The following is a 10,988-nucleotide window of genomic DNA, read 5'->3' as shown; positions in this document are numbered from 1 at the left end:
TGAAACTTACATCTCCTGACATAACTTGTCGACATTAGCTATCACTAATTGTTTTTCTTCCTCCGCAGCTTTCCGACATGAGTCTTTTGCAGCAGCTTCTATAGCTGGCCCGATTTCCCGTTCATATCTCTTGTACAGGTTTGCTGATATCGGAGGAACATTCGAACAGGCCAATAGCTTGTTCAAAGCGGTTTCCCCAATGCCGGAGTGAACAGCGCCTAAAAAAATATTTGAGATATTTAGGTTCTACCGGTTCTACTTAACTCATTTTGGATTATCAAATAGCATCCTATAATTTATAAGAATAATTTACTTACCCAACACAGCTTTCGTATTGACGTCGGCTCGATTTTTATTTTCTCCTGTACCATGCACTTTTCCGGTGTGCACTTGTGTCACCGTTGAACACTCTTCGCAGCAAATATTTAATATACCGTTCAGACCCATTCGCGATTCCTCTACCGTATTCCTCAAGAAAATATCTTTTTTGCATTTGATGCATTTCAGATGGTCCGTAAGATATTGTAGGTCAACAATACGCCTACCGTCAAACGTAAATTTGAGGTTAGGGGGCATCCAGAAATTACGTAAGGTGTTTTTTTTTTATTTTTTTTCCCTCCCTCCCCCCCTGGTGAGATGTCGTGAGATTTGACTTAATCCCCTCCCCCTTCCCCCAATCTCACGTGAGATTTTTCAAAATGTGGGTTTCTTACGTAAACACGTTAGATTGTTATTGTAAAAAGAAAACAAAATTTGCCTTGTGCTTCTATTTACGACTAGTTAAGACTAGTAATCAATATTGCTGAGCGTTTAATCATAAGTGTAATAAAAATTTAACAATAGAATACTTAAATCGTAACTACTGTGATTAAAAAAGGAATATCTACTCTAATTCAGTCCATGGAGAATCATGCGCGGTCTCAAGAGAGACTATTGGAACCAACATGTCTATACTCGTATGATTTTCAGTAAAATCATCTGCTCCTTCAACTTCGTTATAATCTCACCACTCTAAGCCGTTGGCGCTTGCGCACAGTAACTCATTAGCTCGTCTTGTGACAATCCGTGAGGGTCGTACTTTTCGGAACATACGCGCTTGCTTAGCTGGTGCAATGTGGGCTGCTCGCCTGTGCTCTGCAGCTCTTGTGCTAGATGCAAAGTAAATACCGCATGTACTGCAGCATCTTTTCTCTAAATCATCTCGGACACTTGGGCGATAGAGATCATAAGGCGTGCTGATGACGGCATTCAGCGGTTGAATCGGTAGGCAGTGGTGTATCAGAAATGGAGCAAATGACTTTCCGTCATACTCTTTAAAGTCCGGAATTGTCAAATGTCCATCAACTTGAGTGATAGGGTATGGAGGTGGCAGAAAACGGTCGTGAAGAATCATATGCAGATCACTCCGGCGTGGGTTGCAGCACTTTTGGTCATCGCATTTCACAACCTGAGAAAAAATTAAAAACAATTTCCCTCAGTAAATCTTAATAAAAATTTGTTGATATTCGTGCTCGTTAAAAAATTGAAAAAAAAATAAAATAGGCACGCATAAAAATTTGATATGAACCAACTGCAATGTACCTGGAGTAAATATTGGCTCTCTCTAACGTGCTCGGTGTACCATTCTTCGGCTGGCAGGTCTGGAACGCTAGAAGTGTCATTATTCGGGTCTATATATTTAGCGACTACTTCGTGTCCGTCAATGCACACTGCAGACCATATTTCAGCCAAAATATCCCCTGCCTTCTTGAAATTATCCTTTTCGAGACTTTCGTCTAATGTTCTGCCGCTGGAGTCAAGATGTGTCCCAAAAAAATTATGGGGAAGAACAACGCCTGTTAGTTCTCGACTGAATGGAGCAATGCGTCTCTCTACTCTGTTGAATGCGCTCCTGCCAGGGGCATTAGTCACAATAAATACTGCGTCTAAATCATATTGTTTAAAATGCTCTATGGCGTGTGCGATCACTTTGCGATATCGCGGATTCTCGTCAGGCCCACCGTCACTTGAAATTATAAGAACAGGTTTAACTTTGCTGTCTATATTCTTTATAAATTTGGAAAAAGTCTCAATTGTTAAAAGAGTGTCCAAATCTTGAGCGTGACTAGTTGCAGTTGACGAAGAGTGCTTGCCACTTCGTATTGCTATGTAAGTTTGTCCACTATATGAAATAGCTTCTGGTCGTCCCATCTCATTGGGTTTCACTTCACATGAAGCATATACGCTTGGAATTAATTTGTGCCTTCGGCCTCGAAGCAATCACAAAGTCGTGATCTGGTAACGACACTTTATAATCAACGTGCATTAATAATGGCGCCTGCTTGTTCGCCGCTGTCAGGCCGATGGGGACGCGGGCTTTGTCATCCTGAGATAAAAAAATTACGGAGTCAGGACCAAGAACTGAGGCTATCGTTTCCAGCGACCTTATGGAGGCCACAGAAAAGCATTGGTCTTGGTGTGCGTTATGATGGTCAGCTTCAGGACGACTCAGCTTCACCGGCACAGTCACTACATGGCGCTTAGCTCCTCGTGTATTTACTCGTCTAGGCAATAGTCGAATATAAGTAGCACTTCGTGAAATATTAAATCCCAACTCGCTTAGTTTATTTGTAAGTTCTGAAAGCGTATGGACCGTTCGAACTATCTCACGACGACGTCGCTCTTCAGCAGAAGCACCAAACAGGGCTAAATCACTTATTGTTTTTAGCAATTCAGACTGTTCTTCTTCTAAACGTGGGCGCCCAGGGCCAGCACGAGGCGTCAACGACTTAGCTGCATTGGGATTCTTTGAACATAATTCAATTATTTTTTGTTTTTGATTTTGTCTGTGCGTTATAGAGTACACTCTGTTTTTCTTTAAGCTTGAGCTTCTTCTCACAAATGTCAATTTCTCGCCGCAAATTACATGCTTTATCGAATTCAGTGCCGTCAGCTACAAGAGACCTTTTGCGCCTTTCCGTTAAGTCAAGCTCCATATGCAGCTTAGCAATATTTTGCTTCATAGTATCTTGTGCTGGAGTGGGACGTACGTTGGATGGTGTAGTGTTCGACATAGCTTCATCCTCATCATCGCTGATCACAAGAGGCTGATTTTTCCGTTTCGAAGCGCCTGTGAAATGCAGCAAACTTTTTTTTAAAATAGGACAAAATGAAGAAAACGTCACCTATAGAAAGAAAGACGAATACTAACCTGCCGGTTGAAGACCAACGTCCAAATTTTGATCTCTTGACTGCTGGTCATTAATCTCATCCTTAATCGCAGATTCCGCGTGTTGAATATTATGATCGTTGATCTGAACCTGACCTGCACATTCCATGTTTGGAACACTCGCAGTGCTTGTCCCAGCCTGAATCAAAGAACTGTTAGAGATCTTAGTGTTAGTCTGAAATCAAAGCATCATAATAGAAAAATGAATCTAATAAAATAAAAAGATAGATTAACACAAAATTAAGAAGTATTGAATTGTGTGAAAACAGTAAAGGAAGTGACCGCGCTAATATTTTGTAGTTATGATTTTAGCATATTTCATCAAAAGAATTTCACTGCTTCAGTTTTTTTTTATGCTATTAATTGTAACAATAAAGTTTATATAAAAAAAGTATTTTGTTAAAAAAAATATATTTAACCTACCTTTTGAAGGAATGCTAAGGTAGACCGAACTTTTCACTCAGTGGCTTCCCTGAGAAGCCGTTCAATCTCATGTTGAATGTGATGTATTAACTCTTCTTTCTTCGGGAATTTTTGCTTCGCTGTATTCCATAATTTTATCACATCGTCTTGACAGGACTTCTTGGTCTTATAGACGTATCTTTTGACGTATGCGTTATAAAAATCTTGATAACACATTTTAAATAAGTAATAGCATGCACTGAGTCGAGCAAAACATTTACAGGAATAAACAAGGCAGGTTGGAACCTGTCCGTGTGTCACTGCCACTCAGCTCGTACGCTCTCGTTCATCGAGTCGCGCGTTCGGCTGACAGTGGCGCGAAAACAAAGGACGGGCTACACTGTACCGTAAATTCGGATTAAATTGAGCTATTTGGTATAAAACAAATATGGTGGTTTGACAGTTAGTAGATGTATAGCGTCGAAGTATGAATGAAATTATTTTCTTTCGAACGAATTAGTGAATGATCTTAATCGTATTACGATTACGCTTAAGAATGAATCTTAAGCATGTACAATCTGGATTAAATGGACCAAAATAGTATAATTTTTTTTTGTTTCAATCAGAATAAAAATTGCGTGATATTTGCCGGGACCCCACCTCTCTCCGACGTAAGATTAGATGAGATTTGACTCGACCCCCTCACCCCCTTAATCACCTCTCGTAATTTATGGACGCCCCCTTAGGCGGGGAACCTGGTGCGTTTTTAGACAGATGCACTTGACGCATAGCCGCCACGGCTTTCACTTGTTTGTCACGCACTTTTTGCCTAATGAAACGACCCTTTAGCCGTACTCTATATGACATTTCTTTCAAATTTTATAAAACTGTTGAACTGTTTATAAAAGTTGGGAATCGCGCTGTTGCCGCGTTCAGCGTCGCTATGCGTCTATGTGTGAGTGGCCATTTGTATATGACTGTTCTGTGTATCGACGTACAGTCTCTGTTAAAAATTTTTGCCCTACAGCTGATTCTAGAAATAGGATGTAACTGTACGGAACGGACAAAACTTTTGGCTCATATGTATACCGATAGAACTGCCTTAAGACATATTCTCACAATGTCAATCAAATTGGTTTGCAATTTATACTGCTATAGTTTAAAATATGAATAGATCGTAATTTTTTTTATCGAATAATTGCTCAGTCTATTCATTGGCGAGATTTCTCTCGACCGTATATTTTTTCCACATAATTTCTCCACATACTTGTTGTGCAACTGTTCGAAACAATGACTTGCAGACAGTGTTGACGCTGTGCCACTTTGCCATCTTTTGTGAAATGACGCCGAACTTTAAATTTCAAAAGGGCCATCCTGGATCACTTCTCCTTGAGATCAAAACAAAACATTTTTTCATCAAGGCGAGGCTCACTACGGACGATAAAAAGCTAGAGTGCGGGAGAGCTGATGCAATGCGGTTCGTACAAGACCGATACAGAGGGTTTAGCCGGGTGAACAAAACTCCGAAGAAATTTTCACGTATTTTTCTCGAAAACGCCTTGGTGGAATAAAATTAAGACCGTGTACCGAATCTCGCTTATGCGCGCATTCGGCGCAAAACAGTATAACGTGCTCTAATTTTTTGAGGTTATGTTGTCCTTATCCTTCGTCTTGGTTCTCTCCAGCGATTTATATATCTAAGTATATTTTTTTATATTTAAAATGATCTTACTATAAAATCATTACGGAGGGAAGCTTTTCGTGAAATGAGTTTTGTTGCGTTGCGGAGAGAGTGAAGTGTCTCTCACGCAATGGCGACTCCGACCGACGAACCGACCACGAGGCACACCGTTCTCCTTTTTCTCCTGTATTATCTCTCCATCCGTTTTGCGTACTATAAAAAAAAAAAAACTGATATCGAAGCAAATATCGAAGAAAAAATATCGATATACGCTGATAGACCATGACCTATAATTCGATTCGATATTTCGGTATATCGAATTAACGATATCGATATATGTAATATCGAACTGATGTCGCCCGTCCCTAGCTAGTAGTGTCTTCCACTGATATATATATACACTGGATTGGATTAAGCGTGGTCCCGTCACGCCAATTGAACGGTAGCCATTTTGTACAGATTCTTGTCACTTCAGATATGTATATATATATTTATACATATATATATATATATATATATATATATGTACGTGATATATGTATGTGTATATAATCGATTGCGATGGAAAATTACAGTAACAATTATTGAGGTAACAATGAGTACCTGCGTTTTTTGCAAAACAAAGCAATCAAAATATTGTGGGCGATCATTTCACAAGTGTGTATACAACGCTGAAGCGTTCTGCAAATGATAACTTGTAGAGGTCATCTCAGCATACAAAGTATTCACTAATTATATTTTACGAGTATTATAGCGTACGAATCGTGTGAGTAAAAAATCACAATATTTGAATTATAACCCAATCTTATTATAGTTGAAATTGAAAACTGAGGTATCACTGATACAGTTATTAAATTATAATTTGATATGATTCGATTCAAAACGTTATACACATGTCTTGAGCTCCACTTTGATGGTCAATGGATGCTGATTCCATAACGGTTGGCTTGGTGTTATACAAATTTCTGAATAATCCATATGAAACTCAGCACACTATTAGGTAAAGGATAATGGACGGCGACTTCTCAGAATTGAAGACTTCTTCCGAGCATCAAAAAAAATCATGCTTTAATAAAAGTTTTTCGTCATATCAGCAGATGACCTCTTACATCATATAATGATAAATAGTAATATACTTTCGAAAAAATGATTTGTTCTTCATTTAATGTATCAAACATTATTTTACTCGTCAAAAACTTTTTTGTGTGACGAATATATCGTTAGATCTAAATAGCATATATTACGCAGTTCAAATCTAGCGAGCATTTTGTGACAACTTTCTGTACAAGATGGCGGAAATTCAATTGTTCAATTGGACGCACGAGCTTACACGCAGAGTATACGGTAATATCCAATCCAGTGTATATATATATCAGTGGTGTCTTCACCTGCCTTCGTGACCTCAATGTCGCGTTGGGGCCGATTTCGTAACTTTTGAACTATTCCTCCGTAGCGATATTCTGTAGACGAGATTCGGTAGCTAACGATATCGTTAACCGCAATTATCGACGAGCGTTGCTGCGAACGATTCTGTAGGTAGAAGATAGCGATGTTTATCGCTGAAGTGTAGCGCTACTTCGCAAAAAGTATCGCAAGTTTTATTTATCGAGGGATCTCGGAGGTCTTGACAGTGTTTAGTGACGCTTGATACACATATTTGTGAGCGATAATTTAAAAAAAAAACAGGCGCGCGTATGGTTATGTACTCAAGTCTTTAAAGCATTGTGCAGATATTGTGAAATTATTATCGTTATATAATATTTTTTCGAATAAGTATAATATATTTGTTAATTATCCAATTAATCATTTCGATGTACATGCGGAAATGTACATCTTTTGTAGGTTATGTACTCTGGAATGTTTTCCCATTAAATTGCAGCATATGATATCATTTTTCAAATCTTGTATAATATTCCACGTATGACGACTTGTGGAAAAAATTGCCAATTGCATATACTGTAATCCTCTTGGTAGGACAGAATGGCAGAGGGGCAAGAAACTGAAATCTTCAGCCGTGACGACTGGTGGAAAAAATTCGAAAATATTGTAAAATGTATGCTTGATGCAATTAAAATAGAAAAGCAATCAAATCAAATTCAAACCTCAGTTTATTTCAACTGCAAGGCGTCGCAGGTATGGAATACACAAAGAGTACCATTAAATATCTCTAATCCGGAGTTAATCGGGACGGAAAGCTGCAAGAATCTGCCATTTTATTACACCCGTAGGACTTTCCGCCTCAGTGACCTCCTTAGTCTAGTGACCATAAAAGTACAATGAATGCAACTTCGCAGAAATTGTAAAAGCGGAGAGATTAACCATGTCTGTCTAGTGTTTTTCATAGTGCATGACGCACAATAAGACCCGTTTTGATTGCTTCTAACCCTTAGGATGAAAGCGATTTCCATGCAGCAGCCGGAGTCGTCAAAGTGAATTAGGTGTATGGTATTGGTAAGCAAATGGAAAAATTGATTCTCAATAATAATATATATCTGTCGATAATAATTCGATGCAACCTCAGGCGCTTTCCGAATTAGGTATTGAACGATGCCGACATCGTGGAAACGCCATATCAATTAATTTGTATACATTCGTGTGACTGATGCCACATTTTCACGTGTCTGGAGTGGCTTGGGACGTATGTACAATACATACACTTCCATTGTTTAATTAATCATTATTTTTGGTTCTTATTGTGAATATTGACAATAAATGAATACATCTATAAACCTAGAAGCTAGAAGTATTTAGTTCTTTTGTTCGCCTGTAAAGACTTCGAAGTTCATTTTCTGGGATCATGAATGAATTTGAGGCATTCCGCAATCTTCGTCGAATTCTCAATAATCTATTATTTCGATTTGGCATGAAAAATACGACCACATAATTATATTTTATTTCTTACGGCAAATGTTCAATGCTTGTGGCTTGTAAGGTTAACAGTCAAGGCTGACGCCGACTGGACCGCGGCGGACGGCGGTGGACGACGCCGAAATTTTCGCTCATACAGTTATCCAGACAGATGTTCATATTAGACGGCGGCGCACCGCGGCGATTTTTTGTGAGTTCCAGGTTGGGAATATTTCGGCTGTGCGCCGCGCGTCACCGCGTATCGCCGCCATCTAGTGTGAACACACAACCGATGCGGAAATTCACAAGTATGAAAATAGGGCAACCCGCGTTACTTTGGTGTAAGTGGTTATGGTTTATAAGGATTCTTCTCTTTCCGCTATTCTTGCGAATAATAAATGTTACGTAAGTAATTACTTCATTTTTATGGAAATGTACGGAAATGTGAGTTTTAGAACGACAAGTCATAAACAACGGATTATTTTATGTGAAAATATTTTTTTTTATTGTCTGGGTATAATGCCGATTTCGTGAAGACTATTTTTGATTTTGAATACTTATGAATTGGAAATGAAAGAGTATATTTTGAAATAAAATTTATTTCATTTTTACCACACATATATCATATATAAATATATTGACACTGTTCAAAACGGTCAATTTACTACACATGTACTGTGCAAAAATGTAACTCAATATATTATACTTGTACATTTACTGTACATTTGCTATACAGCATTTGGAATTTACTAAACATTCTGCTAGAATTCACGCAATAAATGTACAAATAAATTTGATTACAGTCTGTTGAAATGAAAAATGTATCGCAGCAGAAGGAGTTAAGTTCCTTAGTCAGATTTCGAATTTCCCAAATCTTAATTCTGAAATCACCCTGGAGAATTTTAGTTTTAGTCGACAGTATGTCACGCGTAATGTATCACAAGTTTTCTCCGATGGTTTCTCAATAGATTTTGGAAACTCACGGAATTTTCTTGTGAATCTAGTCAAGTTGTGCGCGTATAAACTTTACACAAAATACTTAACAGTATCAGATCTCAGCAAAGCCCAAAGAATTACCACGTTAATTTTGGTGTGAGTAATTTTTCAATTTCAGATAATCACACTGTAAATTTACGGACTATCTAACAATTCACTAAATTTGAAAAGAGAATGCTTTTGTAAATTCATAGAAAATTGTATTGTGAGTACGAATTCTGAAATTATAATCTTATTGATGAGTTTTCAGTGACTGCATTATCTGTCATACCTGTCTGTAGACCGTGCATTGTATTAGCAATAACATAAAGTCATGAATCCTACAAAGTAGTTTGGCGTAGTAGGTGGGATACCCGAATAGTAAACTTGAACACTGCAATCGACGGGGTTCGAGCCCCGATTAGCACAAAATACTGCGTTACGTTTTCTAATAAATGTAAAATGCGTTATGATGAATGTTATTTGCTAATAAGTTGTTTAAATGCTATTTGTGCTCACAAAAAATATTAACATCAACAATTTTTTTAATATTCTTTTTTATAACGGCAAATCCTGGATAGTTACCGTACAGCGCAACTGGGCTTAGGCTGTCTAGCCGAGCTTAACATTGTAACGGACTTTTCTTATCACGGTTTGTTCCGACAAAGATTTAAAGGTAATTGAGGAGCCTCTCGCAAATAACAAAATTATGCGTTATCATTTTTTTGTTATCTATTTGCCTTACAGGACACAGATTAAAACGAGACTTACTTAATGTTTCAAATGATTGGAACGGAATTTAGGGCATTCGGTAAAAACCAATTACATGACTATTAAACCGAAAACCGAATGAAAGAGACGAATAAATATTTAAAAAGACGATGTAAAGAAATTGTACAACTAAAATTGGTACGACGAACATCTATCACGATAATAGTTCAATAAAATGTATACCAATAAAATTACTGAAATAACATGTCAAATTATAACTTATCATAATCGTTTCTTTTTGGATATTTTTCCATGTTCCGGCTTCCATTTCCTCTGTTGAACTCACTAATTCTTGGCCTGGCCAATAGAACTCCCATCGTCCGTCATGTTCTGGTGCGATTTATTTTTGCTGATCCTTCAAAATTTGGTCGCTGATAGTTTCCTTTCTTTGTAACCACAAGTTTAATCAATACGCGTGAACTTTATTTTGTTAAATTTTTATCTATTTCTGGATTTTCGTTCTTGAAGAGCGCGCTCGAATAAATCTCGATCGTTCAATCGTCGTCCAAGGAATCCCTTGAGATCTGGAGAATCTATCATCCCAATAACCGCCCTGGTCAAGGCTTCTCCTACGGGCTTACCTATTAATGAGTCAAGTTGTCTTTGTTTTTGGCGGGCGTATTCAAACTGTTACAACATTACTGTCCGGGAGCTGGCCGGAAAAGCTGCTCAGCGCCCGGTTTGAAACCTGGAGAACTGACCGGTACCCGACCAGTTCCCGGTTTAAATTCGCGCACCGAATATATTGTATACCTTTCGACCCCTAGCATACGGACTATGTCTGATCCATCGCCACCGGTGAGTTGCAAAGGGCTGAAACTCGGTGGACTATCGAATCTGAGTACGAGTTATGAAAGACCGAAATTTTTGATCGAATTTCTGACGTCCCATTCATTTGTCGTTAATTGGTGGAGTTACCCATATGTATAATCTATTTTTTTTTTTAAATCCATGAACAAACAATAACACTTTCAAATCCGCATCGGACGCAGAAGGACCTCAAGGTGTCTGATGAAAAACAAGATTTTGAGGGTGTCTATTAAGGGTTGTGGGGAAATTGATATTTTTATAAAAGCATGCTTGTCTGATACTAGAGAGCCAACA

General features: G+C 38.2%; 1 pseudogene; it reads right to left on the bottom strand.

The window, feature by feature from the left end:
• Nucleotides 1-883: 883 nt before the first annotated feature.
• LOC138190596 (uncharacterized) lies at nt 884-2,190 on the bottom strand (annotated as a pseudogene).
• Between the last annotated feature and the right edge of the window lie 8,798 nt (nt 2,191-10,988).

Source organism: Neodiprion pinetum, chromosome 3 (assembly GCF_021155775.2).
Source record: "Neodiprion pinetum isolate iyNeoPine1 chromosome 3, iyNeoPine1.2, whole genome shotgun sequence".
Classification (NCBI taxonomy): domain Eukaryota; kingdom Metazoa; phylum Arthropoda; class Insecta; order Hymenoptera; family Diprionidae; genus Neodiprion; species Neodiprion pinetum.
The sequence above is the reverse complement of the archived record's forward strand: the minus strand, read 5'-3'. Positions and strand labels throughout refer to the sequence as shown.